Here is an 11,739-nt window from a genome sequence, read left to right on the forward strand (position 1 = left end):
CATACAGCTTGATGTTTTGATAGTCATATACATTGTGAAGTAATTGGCACAAACTAATGAACATAGTCACCCCCTCACGAAGTTACCTTTTTCTTTTGTGGTGAGGCTACTTAAGATACGACCTCTTACCAAAGTTCAAGTATACGGTGCAGAACTGTTAACTATAGTCATACCCCTGTATGTTAGATAGCCAGAACTTATTGGTCTTGCATAGCTGGAACTTTGTGCCCTTTTGGATATAAATTGCACTTTGGGGGCTATTTGTTACCACAGCACTGCATTAGGGTAGATTCTGTCTGCTACACATTTCATAACTAAACAGACTTCTGAACCCATAGGGATTGGGAAGAATCCTGAAACTTTGTGGGGGAAGGGAAGAGAGAATAGGAAAGATGAAGAGTTTCTTGGCAAATTCTTTTACTTTTTTAATGTTTATTTTTGAGACAGAGACAGAGACAGAGCGTGAGTGGGCAAGGGGCAGAGAGAGAGGGAGACACAGAATCTGAAGCAGGTTCCAGGCTCTGAGCTATGAGCACAGAGCCTGATGCAGGGCTCGAACTCATGAACCATGAGATATGACCTGAGCCAAAGTCCAGCACTTAACTGACTGAGCTACCCAGGCGCCCCATCTTGGCAAATTCTTATATCCGCTTTTATGACTTGAGCAATAGTGTGGTACAACTTCTTTATTTCACATTAAACTGACTCAGAGACCCAGAAAGAGGAACTGACTTGATATAGTTCAAACATTTGTCCGTGGCAATGTCTGTTAATGTTTTATATACTATTTCACATGGAAAGTATGAGAAATAAAAGGGAAAGAACAACCTAGAATGAGACCCCTGTAGCTGTGTGAAATTTTAATAAAATAAGATTTTTGGCAAAAGTTGCCAGTGGAAATGTGAGAATCTGGAACTCAAATTTAAAAGTCTATCCTGTCATTCTGCTTGAGTAAAGGAATGAAGCCCCATGCAGTATTGCTAGCACATGGCCCCAGGTTGAGTTCAACCTACTAGCAAGAGATCCTAGGATATTCCAGCAACTCTGCACTTTTGTGTGACTTCTATGTTAAAAAATAATAATAAAAGAAAAAGAGCAGGCAGTGATTAGCAACGAAAGCTAGCTAACAGCATAAATGGGGCAAACATATGAGTCTGTTTGACAGTTAATTTGGGGCAGATGGTTAAAAGATGTGAATTCTAGTTGTAAGCTGAAGAAGTTTAGACAGGTTAGAAGAAGTTTAACTTCATTAAATTCACTTTCTCTACTGTAAGAACTGATTGAATTCTACATACATTACTCACATTACTTTTTACCTTTTTTTCTCCATCAACCTTTAATGATTTCTTTTATTTTTCAATAGTAGAGTACTATCTTTAAGTAGTAACGTGGAAGTGTAAGGAATTTAGCAAAGAAGAGTTGGGCAGAGCTAAGTATCCTTCAAGAATACTTCCTTCAGGCCAAAATCAACACTTTCTGTTGCAGGAGCAAATCCTTTCCTTCCTGTCTTCGGCACTCTCACTTTTGTTCAGGTTCCTGAAGTTTCTTATATGGAAACTTTGCAGTACTTTAAGCAAGGAAATTTCCCTATGATCTAAGACTTTTCTGTTTGTGCTCATTCTGTTTCTTAGCTTGAATTGCAAATTGGCTTTTGCCAATGGCTTACTTTTTCTGGGTTCCTTATCAAATTCTTTGTTCTCTTGCCTTGACAATTCTTAAGGCAAGCTAATAGACTCAGACTTTTTTTTTTTTAACTTCCCTCAGGCTATGGCTACTTCCAGACTATGGCTTCACTCAATTACTTGTTTACTTTTGAAGTTTAAAGGAAGTTTAGCATCCTTTAGGTGACTGACAATGTTCACCATAGATCAACATCCATGATATTTCTCTATCTTTTACAATGAACATAGTATCTCGCTTAAACATTTCCTCTCTTTTTTTGCAGTTGCCTCGACCTTTACATTCTATTTCGTAATGCATACATAACATAAAGGTGTCTAATAGAGCTCATTATCATTAAGTTTGTGGTCTCTGGGATTTGTTGTTGTTGTTGGTGTTGGTAACTCATCTTTTTATCAGACCCTTATTCTACTCCTTTATTTTTGCTGATATGCTTTTCACCTTATTCATAAATGTCAATCCCTGAAACTTGCCCAGTTCTTGTATGTAGTCCAGCAATTTTCTCTGAGTCCACTTGCCTTGCTACAAAACCTGGAACCTATGGTCGGACAATTCAGTGACATCTCATTAACATCTTAGAATTCTCCACCACCACTCCCAACCTTCTGTCTAGCCTACTTTATAGATCCCTAACCCAGGATAACCCCATCAAGCATTCTCTACTCTTTCTGCTGAGCTGCCAGCAGTAGATAAAGAAAGTCACAAAACTAAAATAATTGGGTCCACTGCAATTTCATGCTAAGTAAACACAGTCAGGCCTTCCGTGCTGTGCAGTAATCCTTGATCTATTTATTTATATGTGGGGGATACAACAAAGCATCCCCCACAGCCACTGCTCCACATTATTCCACATTATAATTTTCTTAGGTTGCCACCCCTACACATGCCACCTGAAGGTTCTAAACACAGTTACGATACTGGCAGAATTGAAAACTTCTGACTTGAGTTTTATTTTACTTTCTTCAACATCTCAATACCTATCAGTGTCCTCCCTGTCATCTTCTCTTCCTACACATAAAATTGTACCCCTCGTCTTTGCCAAAATTTCCTTGTGTACACCTGATCATAACCCCTTCTTTGTCTTTAGCAACAATTTCCATAGATTAACCCTCTCTTTGAGTGTCTCCCTGTCTATGACTTACTTTCTTTTGTTGTGTCAAAGAGCTAGGCCAGATTCCACTATTCTAGAAAAATTAAGAGTTTTCTTGTTCATTCTCTACAATGCCCAAATTATTCTATTGTAGCATTTGGATAAAATTATGTTTGTGTGTGTGTGTGTGTGTGTGTGTGTGTGTGTGTGTGTGTTTTGTTTTTGTTTTGTTTTGTTTTGTTTTTACCTCTGCCTGGCATTCAAACTCGTGATCCTTGATATTTGCACTTACTTTAGATGCCTTCCCTAAACTTCTGGTAAGTCAAGGACAAGGTTTGAATACTAAAGTGAGCCAAAATGATATTTGGAGCTAATATTGACTAGTTTCTTAGCATGTCAGGCTTGGGTGCAAAGCTGGTAGGGACGATAAAGAAGGCAGGAATGGTCTATAGTAACAATTGACTGAAGGGATGATCCCAAGATTGTTCGCCAATTATTCAAACCACATTATCCAAAATTTTGGAAAACATACATAGGGGATCAGGACTCAAGGAGCCCAAGATGGTCCTTGGTATGGTAGCAAGAATTCTGGTTGAGTAAAAGAAAGTGGCCCCAGGGGAAGATGTGTGAAACCAGTCAATAAATAGGTATGTGACCAGGATTAGTAGGAAGCTTGATGGTTAGGCTCCCATTTTAGGTGAATTCATTGGGATCAAGGTCCATGTATTTCCTAGATTTCTGTTTTCATGAACTGATGAGTTTTAAGTCAATATTTATCCCTGCGGACCCTTGATTTAACAGAATTCAATTTACTAAGAGTAAAACTTAGTGACTCTTCACTGAAGTGAATTGAAATGCAATCAGACAATTCAGAAAACCAAACCTCAGGACGAGGCAAACCATTTATAGATGGGTGATGGGAAGCTACAACTCAGTGATTACACAAGTGTTCAAAGTTGACACAAAATTTAATGCAGAAAGAAATTTTAGACTCACTGCTCTTGGCTGGTGGGGAGGTATCTCTTGATATACTACTATTCATGGTCAGAGTTGACTCATAACTCAGTCTGCAAGTGATTGTCTCCGTGCATGAGACCAAAAAAGCCTAGTGAAGGCAAGTAGCCAATTCTGACTCTCTTTTGGTTAAGTTTCTTTTTCCTCCAAGGAAGACTAAGCTCTTTCATTCTTGGATATATAGCACATAACATCTTCAACTGAACTAAACTTAGATTGCTTACAGAGACAATTCATATTGTCATTGTAACTTTATGTTTGTAACTCTTATTGTGGTCAATATGATACATCTCTACAATCTGTGGATGTACCTGGTAACACGCAGATATCATAAAATTGAATTCTAGATGGCAGGAAAAGGTTCAGAATTCACTTTGTAAAGGGGATGATAAAAGTGTCTCGTATAGGTCCTGTTGTGTTGAGTGGTTTCTAAGTGTTCAGCAGTAAAGTTCTGGTCTCAAACAAAAGGGGTTGGTCAGTGAAATTAATCAATATTGGTAAGTTGAAAGCTTTCCTGCTTTATAGAGATAGCAAAATTCTCACCCACACACAGTGCGATTCTGGGCACTAATGGACAGTGTGAGGCTGGAGAGACAGATCCATGACTTTCCTAATCCCTAAGTACAATACGGACTTTCTTCTTCCACTCACCCAACACAATATGCAGCATTTAAAATGGGACTTGTCAGAAGCTCAACAAGAGAAATATGAAGCAAAGCAGGTGTTTTGGTTAACATAGCTGAAGTTTGGGTGGTGATTTCTACTTTCTCAAGAATGTATACAAATAGGCATGTTTTTTGTTTGAGGTAGACATTTGGCCTGTAATGTATTTTTTACAGTTTTATTGAGGTGTAACCGACATCCGATAAACTCCTATATTTAAAGTGTACAATTTGATAAGTGTGACATATCTGTACACCTTCCAATCAAGATAATGAATATATCTATCACCCTCCAAAATGGTTTTACGCCTCTTTGTAACTCCTTTCTCTCTCTTCCTTCCCTGCTTCCCCACCCCACCTCTAGACAACTGATTTGATTTCTGTCACTAGAGTTCTATTTGTTTTTTTCTACAATTTTATATAAATAGAAACACACAGTATGACCTCTGCTGTCTAGTTTATTTAATCAGCATAACTATTTTGAGATAAATTCACATTGTTGTATATATCAATAATTTATTCCTTGTTACTGCTGAGTAGTATATCCATAGTATGGAAATACTGTAAATTATTCGTTCACATATTGATGGATATGTTACTTGCTTCCATTGTTTTTTTCCCATTACAAATAAAAATGCTGTGGACATACATGTACAAATCATTGTGTAGATATATATTTTCACTTCTTTGGGGTAAACATCTACAAGTTGAATATCTGCCTTGTATGTTATGCCTAGGATTAACTTTTTAAGAAAGTGTTAAACATTTCCCAGAGTAGGTGAAACATTTTACATCCCCACCAGCAATAAATGTGAGTTCTAATTGCCCCATGTTCTCATCAAGAACTAATAAGATCATTCCTTTTCATTTTAGACATTCTGGTGGGTATGTAGTAATATTTAGTTGAGATAAGAATTTGTATTTTCCTAATGACTAATTATTTGAACATCTTTTCTTGGACTTATTTGTCATTCATATCCTTGAAAAATGTCTATTCTATTATTTTTGCCTATTTAAAAAACTTGGGCTGCTCATCTACTTAACATGGAGTTGTCAGTATTCTTTATTCAGTCTAGGCTTAAAGCCTTTCTCAGACATGTTTGCAAATAGTTTCTCAGTTTCTGGCTCATTATTTCACTTTTGTCATAGTCTCTTTTGAAGAGCAACATTTTAAAATATTTTGATAAAGTCCAAATTATTGATTGTTATACTTACAGCTCACCATTTTTGTGTCCTATTTAAAAAATTGTTGCCAGACCCAAGGTCTCTAAGATTTTTCTCCTCTGTTTTCTTTTAGAAGTTTTAGGTTTTAACATCTTGCATTTAAGCCTATGTTCAATTTCAATTTAATTTTTGTTTAAGCTGTGAGGTTAGAATTAAGGTTCATTTCCTGCATATGGGTACCCATTTGTTCCAGCACCATTTGTTGACAGCTATTCTCATACATTCTCTTGGTATCATAATGAAAAAGCAATTGACTATATGAGTGTGAGTTTATTTTTGGATATTCTATTGGCTCTCATTGTTCTATAGTTTCTTATCTTAATGTCAATACTACACTGTCTTCATTACTAAAATTCGACAGTAAGTCTAGAAGTATAAACTTCCAACTTTCTTCTCTTTTGAAAAGTTTTTTTTTGGGGGGGTCATTTGTACTTTCTACAGAATGTGTACAAATGGACATATTTTTTTTAAATGTAATTCTAAGGAAGTATAAGAGGGAAATAGCTTGACATTCGCCAGAACAACTGTGATCTTAGAATGGTTCTCTTCTTCTGATTTGTTAGCTCAGAACACAGATGTTTCTCTCATCATAAAACAGGGGTCCTACTATTAAAGGCCAATGGTCTAAGCCTCTGAAGCAATATTTCACAAGGCCTTGCCTGGGATGTTACATTATCTGATCCAAAACTTCTTATAATTATTCATTGTGCATTGAAGATATAATCATATATGCAATTTTACTTACAAATTAAGTAATGTTCTAATAATCTTTCTCAAATTTATAAAATGCCTTACAGTTACAAAGTACTTTTCCTAAATTTCACCTGAGCCTCACAACAGTTTTTTGGGGGTCTTGTAAGCATTATTAGTGGTATACTTGTTACAATATGTATATTACAAAACTAGGAGCAGATCCTATTGCCAATTATGTATGTGATATACTACATACAACCCTAAAGGGTACACTTCATTGCTTTCAAAAGTAATCAGTTTATAAAACAGAAATATTTACATTTATATTATGAATTTTATATTAAACATTAATATAAATTATTATGTAACTATAAATTCAAGCTAACTGGATATAATTAGCTAATAGTTGAGATAGGCAGTCTATCCTATAGGGATTAGAAAGGAGTGATAAAAATTTTGACTGAATTATCCAGGAATGGGTTCCCAGACTCAGAGGGACCTAGGTTTATTTTAAAGGAAAAATAGCATGTTGGGAGTCAAGAAGGAAGAAGGGGACTTTTTAGAAAAATGAAATAGTATGAACGTGAACATGGGGGTAAAAATGCATAAAATTTGGGTTGAGGTAGTAAAAAGAGTATGCTCTCTGTAGGAAAGGAATTGATTAGAAAAATACCATAGATAATGTTAGAATTGTAGGTTGAGGTGGTTGGCAAGACCCTTGAATTCTTTTTCATACAAAGGCAGCTTCTATTAGTGCCTGTCTCGTGATGACTCTTACATTCAAGTTTCCAGACCAGGACCCTTTCCTGAATTACAGACATGTATATTTAATTGCCTACTGGGTGCCAATGCCTGGGAAATCCCGCAAATAACTCGAAATAAACATGGTCAAACAGGAATGATATCTTTTACACTCAAACTTGCACATCCTCCTATATCCTCAATTCTATTAAAGACACTATACGCTACCCAGAAGCCCATCAGAAACCAGGGAGACCCTCTAGTCTCCTTTCCATCTTTTTGTATAACTCAATTATGTGTATTTTAACTTCAGATATTTCTTCCACCTCTTTTCTCTTCTCCATAACCATTGCCATTGCCTTCACAAAAGGCTTTTATCTTCTCTTTTCTTAACTATTGGGATGACTGTCTAATTCGTTTCCTTGATTTGAGTCTTGTCTAAACCATCACATAATTTCCTTAACAAAATTCTTCTTCAGTAGCTTCCCATCAGTGATACAGTCTTTTATTATGGTCTGTGTCCAACCTACATTTTGTTTTTCAGTTTCAGTTATTGTGATTCCTGCCCTTCCTCTATGCACCCCACACTACTGCCATCACAACAAATGCATTTCCTTGGATGTACCATTTTCTTTCACACCATCGTGCATTTGTTCTTGTTATTCTCTTTACTGGCATGTGTTCTGTATCCTTCATTTATTGTGTCAAAGCTCAAACTTTGTGTATCTGTGAAGCTTTTGCTGGTTACCCCACATAGAGTTGGGTATTCTTTCTTCTATGCTTCATTGCACTAGGTGCAGGCTTTGGTTTGTTTGCATGAATTTGGCCTAGGAAGACTGTGTGAGCCTTTTGGGAAAAAGGTCATATGCTATTTCTTACTTCTTTCTTTTTTTCTTTCTTTCTTTCTTCTTCTTCTTCTTTTTAATCAATGCTCACCCTGATAAGTGTAGTCACCATCTGTCACCACACAATATTATTACAGTATTATTAAGTATATATTCCCTGTGATATACTTTTCATCCTGGTGACTTATTTTATAACTGGAAGTTTGTACCTTTAATCTCCTATATCTCTTTTACCCATCATCCCTCTACCTTTCCTCTGGCAACCACCAATTTGGTCTCTGTATTTAAGAGTCTAGTTTTGTTTGTTCATTTGTTTTGTTTTGTTTTGTTTTTTTAAATTTTTTTTTCAACGTTTATTTTTGGGACAGAGAGAGAGAGAGAGAGAGAGCATGAACGGGGGAGGGGCAGAGAGAGAGGGAGACACAGAATCGGAAACAGGCTCCAGGCTCTGAGCCATCAGCCCAGAGCCTGACGCGGGGCTCGAACTCACGGACCGCGAGATCGTGACCTGGCTGAAGTCGGACGCTTAACCGACTGCGCCACGCAGGCGCCCCTCATTTGTTTTGTTTTTTGGATTCCACATATAAGTGAAATCATATGGTATTTGTCCTTTTTTTTCACCTAACATAGTACCTTCCAGGTCCATCCATATTATCAAAAATGACAGGATCTCATTTTTCTTTATGGCTGTGCATGTCTACCACATCTTTATTGATTCATCTATTCATGGTCATGGTCAATGAGTTGCTTCCATATCTTGACTATTGTAAATAATGCTGCAATAAACACAGGGGTGGGTACCTTTTTTTAAAAATTTATTTATTTATTTTGAGAGAGTGCATGCATGTGCACACAAGTTGTGTGTTTGGGGGGTGCACAGAGAGAAGGAGAGAGAGAATCTTAAGCAGGTCCTGCACTGTCAGTGCAGAGCCTGATATGGGGCTTGATCTCACAAACTCTAAGATATGATCTAAGCTGAAATCAAGCGTTTGGCACTTAACCGACTGAACCACCCAGGTGACCCATGGGTGGATATCTCTTTTTGAATTAGTGCTTTTGTTTTCTTTGAATGAATACCCAGTAGTGGAATTACTGGATTATGTGGTATTCCTATTTTTAATTTTTAAGGGGAACTTCCATACTGTTTTCCACATTGGTTACACAAATTTACATTCCCAGCAGTTCAGGAAAGTTGCCTTTTCTCCCCATTCACATCAATCCTTGTTATTTCTTGTCTTTTTGATATTAGCCATTCTGACAGGTGTGAGGTGATAGCTCACTGTGGTTTTGATCTGCATTTCCCTGATGAGTAGTGATGTTGAGCACCTTTTCATGTGTCTGTTGGCCAACTGACATTTCGAAAAATGTCTGTTTACATCCTCTGCCCATTTTAATTGGATTGTTTTTCTTGGTGTTCAGTTGTATCAGTTCTTTACATATTTTAGATATTAACCCCATATTGGATATATCATTTGCAAATATCTTCTCCCAGTCACGAGGCTGCCTTTGTTTTGCTGATGGTTTCCTTTGCTGTGCACAAACTATTTTTTTTTTTTGGTGTAGTTCCAATAGTTTATTTTTGCTTTTGTTGCCCTTGCCTGACATATTCATAAATATATGGCTAAGGGCGATGTCCAAGAGATTACCGTCTATGTTTTCTTTTAGGAATTTTATGTTTTTAGGTCTCATATGTAGGTCTTTAATCCATTTTGAATTTATTTTTGTGTATGGTGTAAGAAAGTGGCCCAGTTTCCATCTTTTGCCTGTTGCTGTCTGGTTTTCCCAGCAGCATTTGTTGAAAAGACTGTTTTTCCCTACTGTATATTCTAATTATTTTTACTGAAGTATAATTAACATACAGTGTTATATTAGTTTCAGCTGTACAACATATCGACCTGACAATTCTATACATTACTCAACATTCACCATAAGTGTAGTCATAATCTATCGCCATACAACATAATTACAATATTATTGACTATATTCCCTATGCTATACTTTTTTTCATCTTGTGATTTATTTATGGTATAACTGGAAGTTTGTTCCCTTTATATATTTTACCCACACCTCCCCCCAACTCTGGCAACCATTAGTTCTCTGTATTGGAAGAGTCTTGTTTGCTCATTTTTTTCCTCACATTCCACATACAAGTGAAATCATATGGTATTTGTCTTTCTCTGTCTGACTTCTTTTATTTAGCATAATATCTTCTGGTTTTTAAATCATTTTCCCTAACATGATAACTGGCTTGGAGGGGTGCTAAGTATGTGTATTTTTGGATAACTGAAGTGAATAGATAATAAAAAAAAGACTTAAAATATAAACTTGGTGAATTTGAACAGAATGGATGAGGGTGGTGGGTGTTACTTGTGTTACTGTTTGATATCTGAGAAGCTTCTTCAGAGTAAGGGTATGGTGGTGAGTGAGTATCCGTTCATTGTGCCTTGGACTTCATCTGGATACCAATTTTTACCCTCCCCTACTACAGCTGCAACACTTATGAGTCATTTCTACTCCATTTACCCAATCACCCACACCAATTTTTTTTCAGTCCATTAGGAGTCTGAGTCAGATAATTGGGTGGCTGAAAGTCTTAGGGCTGAAATTCCTATTAGGAAGATAAACCAGGAGAGAAAATTCAAGCACCTGCTTTTCAAATAATAATTACATAATTTTTGAAGACTTAGGGTCTTTTCAGTAGTAAGAAACTATTTAGGAAATCATATTAGAGGCCTTACTTGTGCATAAAAGAAAGGTGATGATGGCGATAAGAGGCACAATAAACTGCTAGAAGAACTCTATTACTATATTTTTGGGAAAAGTATAATTGACCATTGGCAGGACTGACATTTAAATCACATTTTCTCTTCCATTCAGTTACATTCTTTAAATCCAGCTTGCTGCTCATTGAATTGAAATACTGTACTATCTAACCTTGTTACTTTACTGAAATTCACCTGGTGGTTAAATATTTTCGATGCCTTTAACATTCTTTAACAAGTGTAATTAAATGATGCTTAACCGTTGACACAACATTTTCTTTGCTTTTAAGAATTAAGATAGGCCAATGTACCAAATGTATTTGTGGTCACAGAATAGAATAACAAAAGCAACAGGAAAGGCTCAAAAGAGGTAACGTTAGTGTTGGGGGGAAGGACTCATCAGGTAAAGTTTTTATGCCAACTGCCCTCTTTCTTTCTTTTTGGTCTTTGTATAAACTAAATTTTCATAGACTTGCCATTTTACATCAAACAGCAATCAGTATATATGTACTATACCACCAAAAATATCTCTACGGTGTGTTTTTCTTTTTTAGGGGGTGGTGGTGATGGGATGGTGGCAAAGAAAGTCTATGTGAAGAGCGGTGAAACATCAATGGTAGCACTAGGTGAATGCTGATGAGAAACAGACATATCAGACAAGTAAGTCAATGGGAAAGTCATGATTAGCACCACAAGGATATTGGAACTTCCAGCTGTGACAGAGAGCTTTCTTAATTCCTGGGTTCACTGCCCACTAGAAAATATGTTTTTACAACTAACCAATCCATCAATCATTCATCTACTCATTGTGCTGGATGTTATGTAGAATCAACCACAAATCAAGCATAAAATACTACCTATCTACTAAGAGCTTATGGCTTTTCTAGGAAGGCAAGACATGATGGAAATTTTCTCCAAAGAGGAAGTAAAAATATCTGGCTGTTTATTTTTTATTTTTATTTTTTTAATATTTTGCAGTCTATGGAGTATTCTGGAAAAGAAGTGGGGTAGAAGAGTTCACTGAAAGT

Source organism: Prionailurus viverrinus, chromosome B1 (genome assembly GCF_022837055.1).
Source record: "Prionailurus viverrinus isolate Anna chromosome B1, UM_Priviv_1.0, whole genome shotgun sequence".
NCBI lineage: Eukaryota > Metazoa > Chordata > Mammalia > Carnivora > Felidae > Prionailurus > Prionailurus viverrinus.